At 50.9% G+C, this 11,474-nt stretch overlaps 1 pseudogene; it reads right to left on the bottom strand.

Moving 5' to 3' along the window:
* Positions 1-2,024: 2,024 nt before the first annotated feature.
* On the bottom strand, positions 2,025-6,059 carry LOC136480420 (laccase-15-like; annotated as a pseudogene).
* Between the last annotated feature and the right edge of the window lie 5,415 nt (positions 6,060-11,474).

Below are 11,474 nucleotides of genomic sequence, written 5' to 3'. Positions count from 1 at the left end.
ACAAGTTTTGTCTTGCATTTTTCCCCATGTCCCGTATCGTCTCTCTACCAAGGGCGATCCTCGACTTTGAGAAGAATGAGAAGGAGTCTATAGGTGCAGCCTGGGCCAGGTTTTCAAAGTTAATATATGCCGGCCTAGACTTGTCTTTACCCAATGGTGTGATTTTGCATCTCTTTTGTTCGGGTCTTGACATAGACGCTGACCTATGCCTAGATGTGACTGGCAGAGGCCGTTTAACACACAAACCTATGACGGAGCAAGTGCAATTCCTTGAGAACTTCCTAGAAAGACACACTTCCTCCATTATGAGAACTAGAATCCTCCAGGCAAAAGTCATGTCGAGTGTTGAGGTGTCCTCATCAGTCGAATTCAAACCCGTACCATCCCTAGATTCGACTCATGAGCCCCACCCGAACCACGAACACCGAATGAAAAAGCAAATCATCCTTTGGAGTTCCCTATCGAATTTGGGGATTATGGCAATACCTCGAAACTCTCATAGAATGAAAAGCACATAGAGGAAGTTTCCCCTAAAGTAGAACAATCAAAGGAATGGTTGATGGAAGTGAAACATTCTTCTGAAGCAATTCAGATTCTTTCACCTTCCACGGCCATGCCTTGTTCGTTAAGGGGAACAAACATGGAAGCCCTACACAACCCCACAGTCGGGACTAGTATCATGTCAGAATTTCTAGTGAAAAAACTTTTGGGTAACATGCCGCTAGTCCTGACCAATAAACTCTTCAAAAGTCCTTTGGGACTATTTTTCACGTGTTGTGGGATCACCAGGGCCATGCCAGTCATAATTGACAAAATCGAGGTTTTCATAGACTTCCATATCTTTGCCATCCTCGAGTTTGAGCTTCTCATAGGCCACCCCTTGGACAATCTTTTCCAAGAAAACCCCTCCCAAGGGAGCATAAATGAAAAGTTAGGAAAACTGCTTCCGCCACTCTTATCTCTCATCCCGAAAGTCCAAAGGTGAAGCAACAACCCAACCATAACCCGTTCGAGGAGGTGAAGTTTATATCCCCGTTCGTTTCACCTGAGCTTTCTTGTGAAATTGAACGTTCATCACCACCCTCGCTCGAACCCAAGTCCTATCCCTCTGGCCCGGTTGGGAACTCACTGGTGCAGAACTGGGCTACAGTCCCGGTTGGGAACTGGGACTGTGAATCTGGGACTAAAGGCCCCCCATACCAACCGGGACTAAAAGGGTCTCCATCCCTTGCCCTAGAGCTGGCACATTTAGTCATCAACCGGGACTAAAAGTCCCTTTTTCTTTTTCTTTCCCTTTCCTTTTCTTTTTGAGTTTCCTTTTCTTTCATGATTTCTTTTCAATTCAATTATTTTTTGTTTCAATTAGTTTTTCGTATACGTATTCTACGCTACTAATATATGTCCATACATATAAGTTTCCGTTCCAGAATTATACATATATATACACATACACACAAAATGTATGAAACTATACATATATTTCAAAAGCTTGTACATGAAACTATACATAAGCTACAAAAGCTTGTACTGACCTTGTCCCTCTTCTAGTTAAGCTTTGAATGAAGGAAAAAATATGAATATATGGTTAGTGTGTGTATATATCAACAATGGTAATAAATAAATTGTGTATATTGTTTATGTACTTCGAGTAGTTCATCATTTGTTTTCCACGAGAAATTCATGAGGCTCTCGCAAATGTAGTATCCTACGTAAGTGATTTCCCGGTTGCCTGCCTCAGACAGTGCTTCATGAGAAAATGATTCACCAAACGATCAAGCATGATAATAATGAAACAATCCACATAAGTGGTTCCCCGTCACTATTGCACTTTAGTGGCCCGTCATTGCCGACCAGTTCTCATGTGGTGATACATGATCCACGTACGTGGTTGCGCTTGGACACAATTTTAAACCAGAACAGAGGTCCACTGTCAGTGCCACGTATTACAGAGACGGCACACCTTACAACTTGTTATTATTATATACTATGTTAACGTCAGAAATATCGGCGTTTTCTGCAACGGGCTATAGTAGGTCGTTTTCCATGACGTCGAGGCTGCTGCCATGGCCGCCGCCACACTTTGGGAGATCTGCCGGCGGCGGCCGGAAGAGCTGAGCCGACTGTTGGGCCCGTCCTCTGTGACGAACACCGTCGCCATGCCCACCGCCACATGGAACTCGTAGTGGCAATGCAGGTACCACACTCCTGGATTATCCGCGACGAAGCGGACGGCGGCCCACCCGAGGCTGGGGGACGAGCACCGTGTTCCTCACCGGAGGATCCACTAGGTTGTACCGCGCTCTGGCACGTCCCTCGCCGCGTCGAAGTCGCCGTGCCCCTGCGCGACCACGAACATGTCGTGGCCGTGCAGGTGCATCGGGTTGTAGTCGCTCTGCATCACCGCCGTGTTCTGGAACACCACCTCCACCGCGGCGCCATACAGGAACCGCCGCCCGGTCGTCGCCTTCCGCGTCGGCTCCAGCCGCGCCTCCGCCTCCGTGGGCCCGATCGGGATGAAGGCGCGGTCGGTGAAGTTGAATGGCCGCGGCGGCCTCTCCGGCAGCTGCGTGTACATCTGCTGCGGCTGCTCCCCCGTCCCGTTGACGACGACGCTGCTATGGCTGTGGTTGTAGTGCGCCGCCAGCAGAGTCGTCGTCGTTGTGGTTTCCGGGAGCTGGAAGGCACTGGCGGAGCTACGTAGAGGCTAATTTAACTCTGTACATGTCGACAGTTGCTATTCTCTGTACATTGCATGTTTCTTTGCCTATATTTCTTTGGGTGCAAACTTGCAACTCTGAAGAACTATAGTCATACACAGCGGCAACCGAGAAAAGCTATAGTCACCAAGATCACCTGCCGATTTTTGGTACAGAACTTGAGAAGCTTGGAATGGCGGTTTATTTCTAATACTAATTGGCTTTGCCTTTTACACAGCTGGTTCGTAACTACTGTAGAGAAATTGAGCAATTTGGCCCCTCCTTCACTTTGTGTCACGCTCCGCCACTGCTGGAAGGAGACGTTGTTCATGGTGGTCACGATGATGGACTCCATGCTCCCGCCCCGCGTGCAGGACTCGCCGCCGTTCCGGCAGACGGAGCCCATGGAGAGCGTGACGAGCAGGCGCTCGTCGACGTGCGCCGGCACCGTCCGCCCACGCGGGTGTGCCAGTCTCAGGCTGGTCAGGTTGCCATGGAAGTAGAAGGAGGGCATCATGTCGTGCAGACCCGGCATCCCTGGCCCCGGCGGGGTCGTCGCCGTCGTTGAGGTACCGCAGCGTCCCTCTCGTAACCGTGACCGGGAACGGCGGGTTGGTGATCGATGGCTGGTTGGCCAGGGCGACCATGTAGTAGCTCCTCTCCGGGGCCGCGTCGGCGACTAGCAGGGCGGGCGTCCACCGTCTCGCCGGGCGCAATCGCGATCACTTCCGTGGTGTACGGCTTCACATAGTTCGCGTCGGCGGCGACCACCGTGAACTTGTGCCCGGCGATCTTGAAGTAGTACTCGGACATTAGCGAGGCGTTGATTAAGCGTAACAGGTAGTTCTTGCCGTCCTCCACCTCCAATACGTAGCCCTCTTCAACAAGGCCACCTTCAAATTTTTGAAATGAAATGAAGCACCATGCAAATTCTTCATTCATGCAAATCAATTTTGAGATGAAATGAAGCCCGGCCTCCAAGTTGTAAAGATCCAAGAACTGAGAGCTAGGATGATTACCGTACCGGAGCAGTTGTTAAGATCTCCAAAGCTTGCTGTTAATTGTCGCTGAGCTGGGGTTAAAACCAAAGAAACCGTTCGTCAAGCTCTTGTCAATCTGTCCTAGATCCGTCTGCCACCACTCCCCTGCAATTACCACCAAGACCACAGTAACAAATACTACTAATTCAGGCACACTACTACGGAACCAATTTTAATGAGAGTATCTAGAAATCACCGATTTTTTTTAAATCGATGATTTGTAGATGGGTCGGCAAGTGGCCCACCTCGAGATATCTTTTTTTTAGAAATTATAAATTATCGAAAAATAGCAAAACAAAAAACAATAGGCTTGGGAGAAACCCATCAAGGAAGAAGTAGACTACACACAGGTCACAAGATCATATGATTTTTTTTACGAACGTGTGAGTTGACTCAACCTTAAGTTTTTCCCTACCACTGCGTCACATGGACACTTTGTGACCGAATGCAGGTTGCTATACTTTGTATAAATAAACTTCTTGAATCTTGCAACGGGTATTTCCTCCCTAAAACGACTTCAAATGAAAAAAGTTGTACCCCAAAGGTTAAGATTTTATTGAGCAGTACAACTTTGGTTTTGGAGCATGTCTCTATCTAGGCATTTGAAAAATAAAATTTTAATTCTGAGAACTTAAAACATAACTTTAGGACCCTAAATGATTCTAGCTTAAAAAATCATCAACTACCAAGTTGTATATCTGTTCGAGCTCTACAACTTTGATACCAAGTTTGTCTTCAACTAAGTTGATTTGGAAAAGTCATATATATTGCCAGCCGCCTCTATAAATTAATTTGTAAAGGTGGTTTGATGTTTCCATTTACTCCTAGAAATGCATTCTACTTTTAGAGCACGGTTCGAAACACCAATGGCCTCTAGAATATAATCTTATTTGTAGAGGAGACTGCCTCTAGAAATAGAGATATTTATAGAGGCAGATGAAAACATCGCACGTCTATAAAAATTGATTTCTAGCGGTAGGTCGTCTATGAAACCATTTTTTAGAGGCGATTTTTTTAGAATCGTCCTCTCTTGAAGAAAATTGAGGCCCTCATTTTAAATAGAGCATTGTGCCAAAACAATGCATATATGAAATTTGCCATACACATGTATGTATGTATATGTATGTATGTGTGTGTATGTATGCATCACGGGCGCAGGGCTTGTAGTGGTCCATGGTCATCAACGTCGACGACATCTTCCACATATTGATTTGTTGCTTGCTTGTATAAGTCCAATGTTTCTCAATTAGTTGATTGCTTAAGGACAAACTCGTGCTTTGCATAGGTGGATTTGTTTGTTGGAACCACTGCTTCTTGATTCGTTGCTTACTTATATGGATCCACTGCCTGTATGGATGGATCTGGAGTGGGACCACAGGTGGAGCTCCCATGTACGGGGACCAGTGGTCGGCGGACTAAGGTCCCCGGCGAGCGTGCCGGTGTTTTTCTCTCTCTGTAAAGTCGGTATCTCTGTCGGGTGGACTGCCCGACACTGAAGTGTCAGTCAGTCTTATCACTGCCGGACTGAAATCCGGCAGTGACAGCCGGTTTAGACCCGGCAGATGAACGCGGAGTCTATGACATAGTGCATCCATGGTCATATATATCTTAGATGGATGATGAGGCGAATGCAGGGGATCGGAGGCACCTATGACGAGGGGCACCTCCCTATGAGGATTTGGAAAGGGATATGAGCTGGCCCCGTGTCTGGGCCGGATGATGAAGGCTGCCATGGACACTTCCCGGGAGGCAGGAGACGTGGGCGTGCCACCACAGGGTGACTTCCTGCCTGGAGACGTTGAACCGGTAGGTGAAGCTGTGGTTTGGCCGGACTGGGGCACTGGGTGATCATCGGCACCCCGTCGGCCCAGCAGTTCAGTCTCTGCTTCACGCCATGCCTGCAAATACATACACTATCTTTCTTTCATTCATCATCAGGAAGAAGATGCAGGCCACGCCATGGATGATTGTCATATTGATGGAAAATATTACTACTACTCCGTACATACCAATGGATTGTCATGCTGTAAGGTGACTTGTTGATGACATGGACGGCCACCGAGTCTCCCTCTGTGACCTCTATCGCCGGCCCCGGGAGCTGCCCGTTTACCACGGTCACCAGCGTCTCCTCGCACAGGTGTGTCATGCCCACCTGACTCACCTGTTGGATCCATGGCTAAGTATTGGATATATACATTGTCAGTATATATCTTGTTCAAATTCAGTACCCATATATATGCTGATGATGATCGTCCATGAACAAACGTACATATATGCTTACCACAAAGGTGTGCTCGACGACTGCGGCAGCGGCAGCAGCCATTGGCAGGGCCACGGCCATGGCCGAGAGGAGGAGGAGGAGGAAGAAGAAGAAGGCGTCTGGGAGGATACGGCTCTTCATGCCTTTTCTTGTCTTGTCAGCTGCCCTCTTCAAATGTACTGGTATACTGCTGTGTAGTACCTAGCTTATATCACTACCGGACATAGCATCTTTGCCGAGGGCCTGTCCCTTTGCCGAGGGCAAATAATCGGGCACTCGGCAAAGAGTCTTTGCCGAGGGCCTGACCCTCGGCAAAGAACAGCCCTCGGCAAAGACTCTTTGCCGAGGGCCAGACCCTCGGCAAAGACAAGCACACGGCAACAATAATTATTTGCCGAGGGCTAAACCCTCGGCAAAGGGCCAGCCCTCGGCAACATCGCCTGACACGATGTCCGTCTTCTACCTTCAATCTTTGCCGAGGGCATCACCGTTAGGCCCTCGGCAAAGACTTTTTAACCGTTTTTGCAATTTTTTTTAAAAAAATTCTTTGCCGAGCGCCCTGTGACCTGGCGCTCGGCAAAGACAGTCTTTGCCGAGTGTCGAGGTTGGCACTCGGCAAACTAATTTTTTTGTTTTTTTTTCTCCCCATTTTTTCCTGGGCCTTGCTACAGTAATTGAAACTCCATTTCAAAATTTGGGACAATTTTGAGTTTTTTTACTATATTTCCTTAATTATTTTTGTTTCGTTGAATTTTTTCGACTATTTCAAATTTGAACTGCATGTACATGAAATAATGGAATTTGGTCATTCAAAAAATGGTATTCATGATGTTTGGCGTATGTTGAGGCCGTATCCAAGAACTCGCATGAAATTACGAGCATCTTGTTGTCGTAACATGGCGATGTACTTGCGGTAAAAGTGTATTTAAATTATATAAAATCCAAACGAAGTCCGAAAATCATGAAACTTGTCGAGGTGTCTTGTTATCGCATGTGGAGGCCGTGGTAAAAAATTGAGAAAGTTTGAAGCAAGTTCCGAAAACCACGAAACTTGACGTCGGCCCAACTTCTGAAGCAGGAGTACGCCAACCTCAAGTTCAAGGATGGTGAATCGGTGGAAGACTTCTCCCTCTGCCTGCAGACGCTCATCAACAAGCTGAGGAGCCATGGCGTCACCATCGGCGAAGAGGAGACGGTCTCTAAGTACCTCCACTCCATGCCGACGAAGTACATCCAGATCGCTCTCTCCATGAGACGATGCTGGACTTGTCCACCCTCACCATTGAGGATATGACAGGCCGTCTGCGGGCGGTGGACGAGCGCATGGAGCAGGCTACAGCGACGAAGGACAGCGACAAGCTGCTGCTGACAGAGGAGGATTGGGCTGCCCGAAGAAACTCCGGGATAGCCTCCTCTAGCCGCGGTGGCGATGGCAAGCGCCGTGGCAAGGCTTCTTCGGAAAAGAAGAAGAAGGTCGACCCCAACGCCTGCCGGCGCTACGGGAAATAGGCCATTGGGCAAGGGAGTGCCCAAATCGCAAGCAGGAGAAGAATGCTGAGGCTCATCTGGCGTATGCTGCTGATGATGATGAGGCCACTATCCTAATGGCAACGTTCTGTGCACTGTACGATGTTGAGGCCGAGGAGAAGGGAGAGGTGACGGCGGTGGAAGGGCTTGGGAAGGCCCTGAAGGCTGTCAACCTCGATGAACCACGCGCCCAAGTCCACCTCGGACGTGTGGGCGGCGAGCAGGAGCAGCGGTGGTACCTAGACTCCAGCGCCAGCAACCACATGACGGCCTCCAAGGCAGCCTTCTCCGAGCTCGACGACGACGTGACCGGTACGGTGAAGTTCAGTGATGGCTCAAGGGTGGCCATCTGAGGGCGTGACACCATCATCTTCAGGTGCCAGAACGACGAGCACCACACGCTAATGGATGTATATTACATCCTGTAGCTGCGTTCAAGCATCATCAGCATTGGCCAGCTGGATAAGCGCAGTAGCGAGGTACTGATCAAGGACGGTGTCTTCAGGACCAGGGACCAGGAGCAGTGACTTCTTGCCAAGGTGAAGAGGTCTCAGAACTGGTTGTACCTGCTCGACTTGAAGGTGGAGCAGCCGGTGTGCCTGGCAGCACGGCACACTGAGGAGCCGTGGTTGTGGCATGCCCGGTTTGGCCATCTCAGCTTCGACACGCTTGGTCGGCTGGGCAAGATGGTCCAAGGGCTGCCCCACATCAAGCACGCAGGCGAGCTGTTTGATTGCTGCCTGGTCGAGAAGCAGAGGAGGCTATCGTTCCCAAAGGCGGTCAAGTATCGCGCGGTGGACGCTCTCGAGCTCGTCCACGACGATCTCTGTGGGCCAATCATGCCAGCCACAAATGGTGGTCGGTGGTACTTTCTTCTGCTCGTGGATAATTACAGTCACTATATGTGGCTGCAACTCCTGACGAGCAAGGACGAAGCGGCGGCGGCGATCAAGAAGTTCAAGATGCGCGCGGAGGCGGAGAGCGGCAAGAAGCTACGCGTGCTGAGGACTGATGGGGGCGGCGAATTCACTTCGGTGGAGTTTGCTGCGTACTGCGCGGATCATGGTGTGGTGCGACACCACACCGCACCATAGTCGCCACAGCAGCATGGCATGGTGGAGCGGCAGAATCAGACGGTGGTCGGCATGTCTCGATCCATGATGAAGGCCAAGAGCATGTTGGCAAGGTTCTGGGGTGAGGCGGTGGCCACGACAGTGTTCATCCTGAACCGCGCGCCCACCAAGGCCCTAAAGGGTAAGACGTCGTTCGAAGCTTAGTATGGGCGCAAGCCAAGCGTATTCTTCCTCTGAACATTCGGCTACATCGGCCACGTTAGGAAGACGAAGCCAGTCCTCACCAAGCTGGAGGATAGGAGCACACCGATGGTGTTCCTGGGCTACGCGGAAGGTAGCAAGGCGTACCGGCTCTATGACCCACGCGGAGGCAAGGTGCTTGTCTCACGTGACGTTGTGTTCAACGAGAAGGCGGCCTTGGATTGGAACAGTTCAAGCACGGGGGAAGCTGGCAGCTTCACTAGCACCTTCGTCGTCGAGCACTTGGTCATCCATGGTGGTGGAGACGCTGGAGAAGAGGTGCCGAGTACTTCGGGAGGGGTGTCGAGCACTCCAGCGATAGAGCTGAGCACTGCAGGAGAAGGGCCGAGCACTCCAGGAGTAGAGCCAAGAGGTCCCGCAGTGGTGTCGACCACTCCAGGACGGGTGCCAAACACTCCTGTAGCGGCGCCGATGGGTCTTGTAGTGGTACCGACCACTACAAGACTGGTGATGAGCACCTCGGGAGGGGTGTCAACCACTTTAGGAGTGGTGACGAGCGGTCCAGGAGTAGTGCCGAGCACTGCAGCTAGGGTGCCGAGCACTCTAGGTGCTGTGCAGACCACTCCGGCAGAACAGGTAACTCCATCGATGCCGATCGAGTTCGCCTCACCTCCAAGTGACATCACTGAGTTCGTGGACGCATTCCACGAAGGTGAGAAGGTGCGGTTCCATAGGCTAGATGACATCGTCGGTGGCATAGGGCCCTCAGGCCTGACGGGTAGGCTGCTCAATGACCCAGAGCTGCTTCTCGTCAGTGTAGAGGAACCACCCACGTTCGCGCTGGCCGAGCGCGATGGAAATTGGCGACAGGCGATGCTAGAGGAGATGAAGACGGTCGAGGAAAACGAGACTTGGGAGCTCATCGATCCACCTCCAGGATGTCGTCCGATCGGCCTGAAGTGGGTGTACAAGGTCAAGCGGGACGAGCACGATGCCATTGTTAAGCACAAGGCACGCCTCATCGCCCGAGGCTTTATCCAGCACGAGGGCATCGACTTCGAGGAAGTCTTTACGCCGGTAGCGCGCGTGGAGTCTGTTCGACTGCTTCTGGCTTTGGTAGCAGTAAAGGACTGGCGTGTCTATCACCTGGACGTAAAATTGGCCTTCCTCAACGGTGAGCTGGCGGAGATGGTCTTCGTCAGACAACCTCCGGGTTTCGCCGTCAAGGGAGCGGAGCACAGGGTGCTTCGACTGCGCAAGGCGCTCTACAGGCTGCAGTAGGCCCCACGAGCGTGGAACGCCAAGCTTGATGCCATGCTGGGCGAGCTTGGGTTCACGAGGTGCACAACCGAGCACGCGCTCTATATGCGGCGACGAGGGAAGGAGGAGCTCGTCGTTGGTGTGTATGTGGACGACTTGATCGTCACCGGTGCGCGTGCGGAGGACATCGACAGCTTCAAGCGTGAGATGGTGGCTCATTTTCGAATGAGCGATCTCGGCGCACTCTCCTACTACCTCGGCATTGAGGTGAGACAGGGGAAGGAGGCACTCACGCTCAGTCAGAGCGCGTATGCCTCGAAGCTATTGGAGCGGAGCGACATGGCTGAGTGCAAGCCACGCGTGACTCATGTATTGTCATCAAGACATGATTCATAACTTAACTGAGCCAATTAATTCAAACATGCAGACCTATTCAGGATAGGAGCAAAGCAACACATGGCATTTGTTATTTTTATAACTCTTAAACTATCAAGCCTAAAATCCTAAAGTTTTTACCAGACATCAACCATCACCTTAGTAGCACTCCATAAAAATTTCACATTTATTTGAGCACAAAAACTGCAGTTATGAAAAAGACAAAATACAACTAGTATTAAAAACCTAACTGCATAAATTTATTTTTACAGCAAAATATTTAAACTAAAAAATGTCATATTATAGATCTACTACATAGATAATTTCATGAGGATTCCAAAAAGTCTTCATTTACTATTTTACTACTAATTACTATGAATTTTCAAAGTTGATCATTCAAATCTGTAAAAACCAAAGAAAAGGGATGTAAATCTTGCATCGGGGTCCCTATAGAAAACACAAATTAAATGCTAGCGAACCGGTCCTTCTCAGCACTATTCCAAAGAGTCATGGGTTCTTCACTTAACCCCCTCCCTTTTCTTGAATTGCTGCGCGTGGTCCCTCCTCTCGGTTCACAGCAGGGGAGATGGCCGGCTCGTGGTTTCCGACCGGCGGATTCTCGTCGGCGGTGGAGTGGCGGGGAAGGACCAGGGGGCCTGTGCGCACACGCTAGGCTTCCCACATCGGCCCGAGGTGGCCTGTGGCGGCGCGGCCACTGCAGCGAGCGGCGGCGACGACAGCGGCTCCGACGGCGTGGAGCGACAGTGGCCAACGACGCCGGTCTGGGAGGTCCAGAGGTGCGGCGTGAGCTGCGCAAGGATGTGTCACGGTCAGTGGGGAGCGGTGGAGCGCAGAGGCGAGGGGCACGGCGATGCCACGAGCTCGGCGGCGGCGCTCCTGGTGGCCCAGCTCTCTCGCGCGCGCACAACACTGAGAGTGAGCGAGAGCGCAGAGGGAGGGCCGAGGGAGTGAGGGCGAGTCACTCTTGTGCTCCACTACGTCGAGTGAGGCGCAAGGCACGCGGCAGACAGCAGGGGCGCAT

This window comes from Miscanthus floridulus, chromosome 9 (assembly GCF_019320115.1).
Source record: "Miscanthus floridulus cultivar M001 chromosome 9, ASM1932011v1, whole genome shotgun sequence".
NCBI classification, from domain to species: domain Eukaryota; kingdom Viridiplantae; phylum Streptophyta; class Magnoliopsida; order Poales; family Poaceae; genus Miscanthus; species Miscanthus floridulus.
Note: the sequence above shows the minus strand (reverse complement) of the source record. Positions and strands in the feature narration are given on the sequence as shown.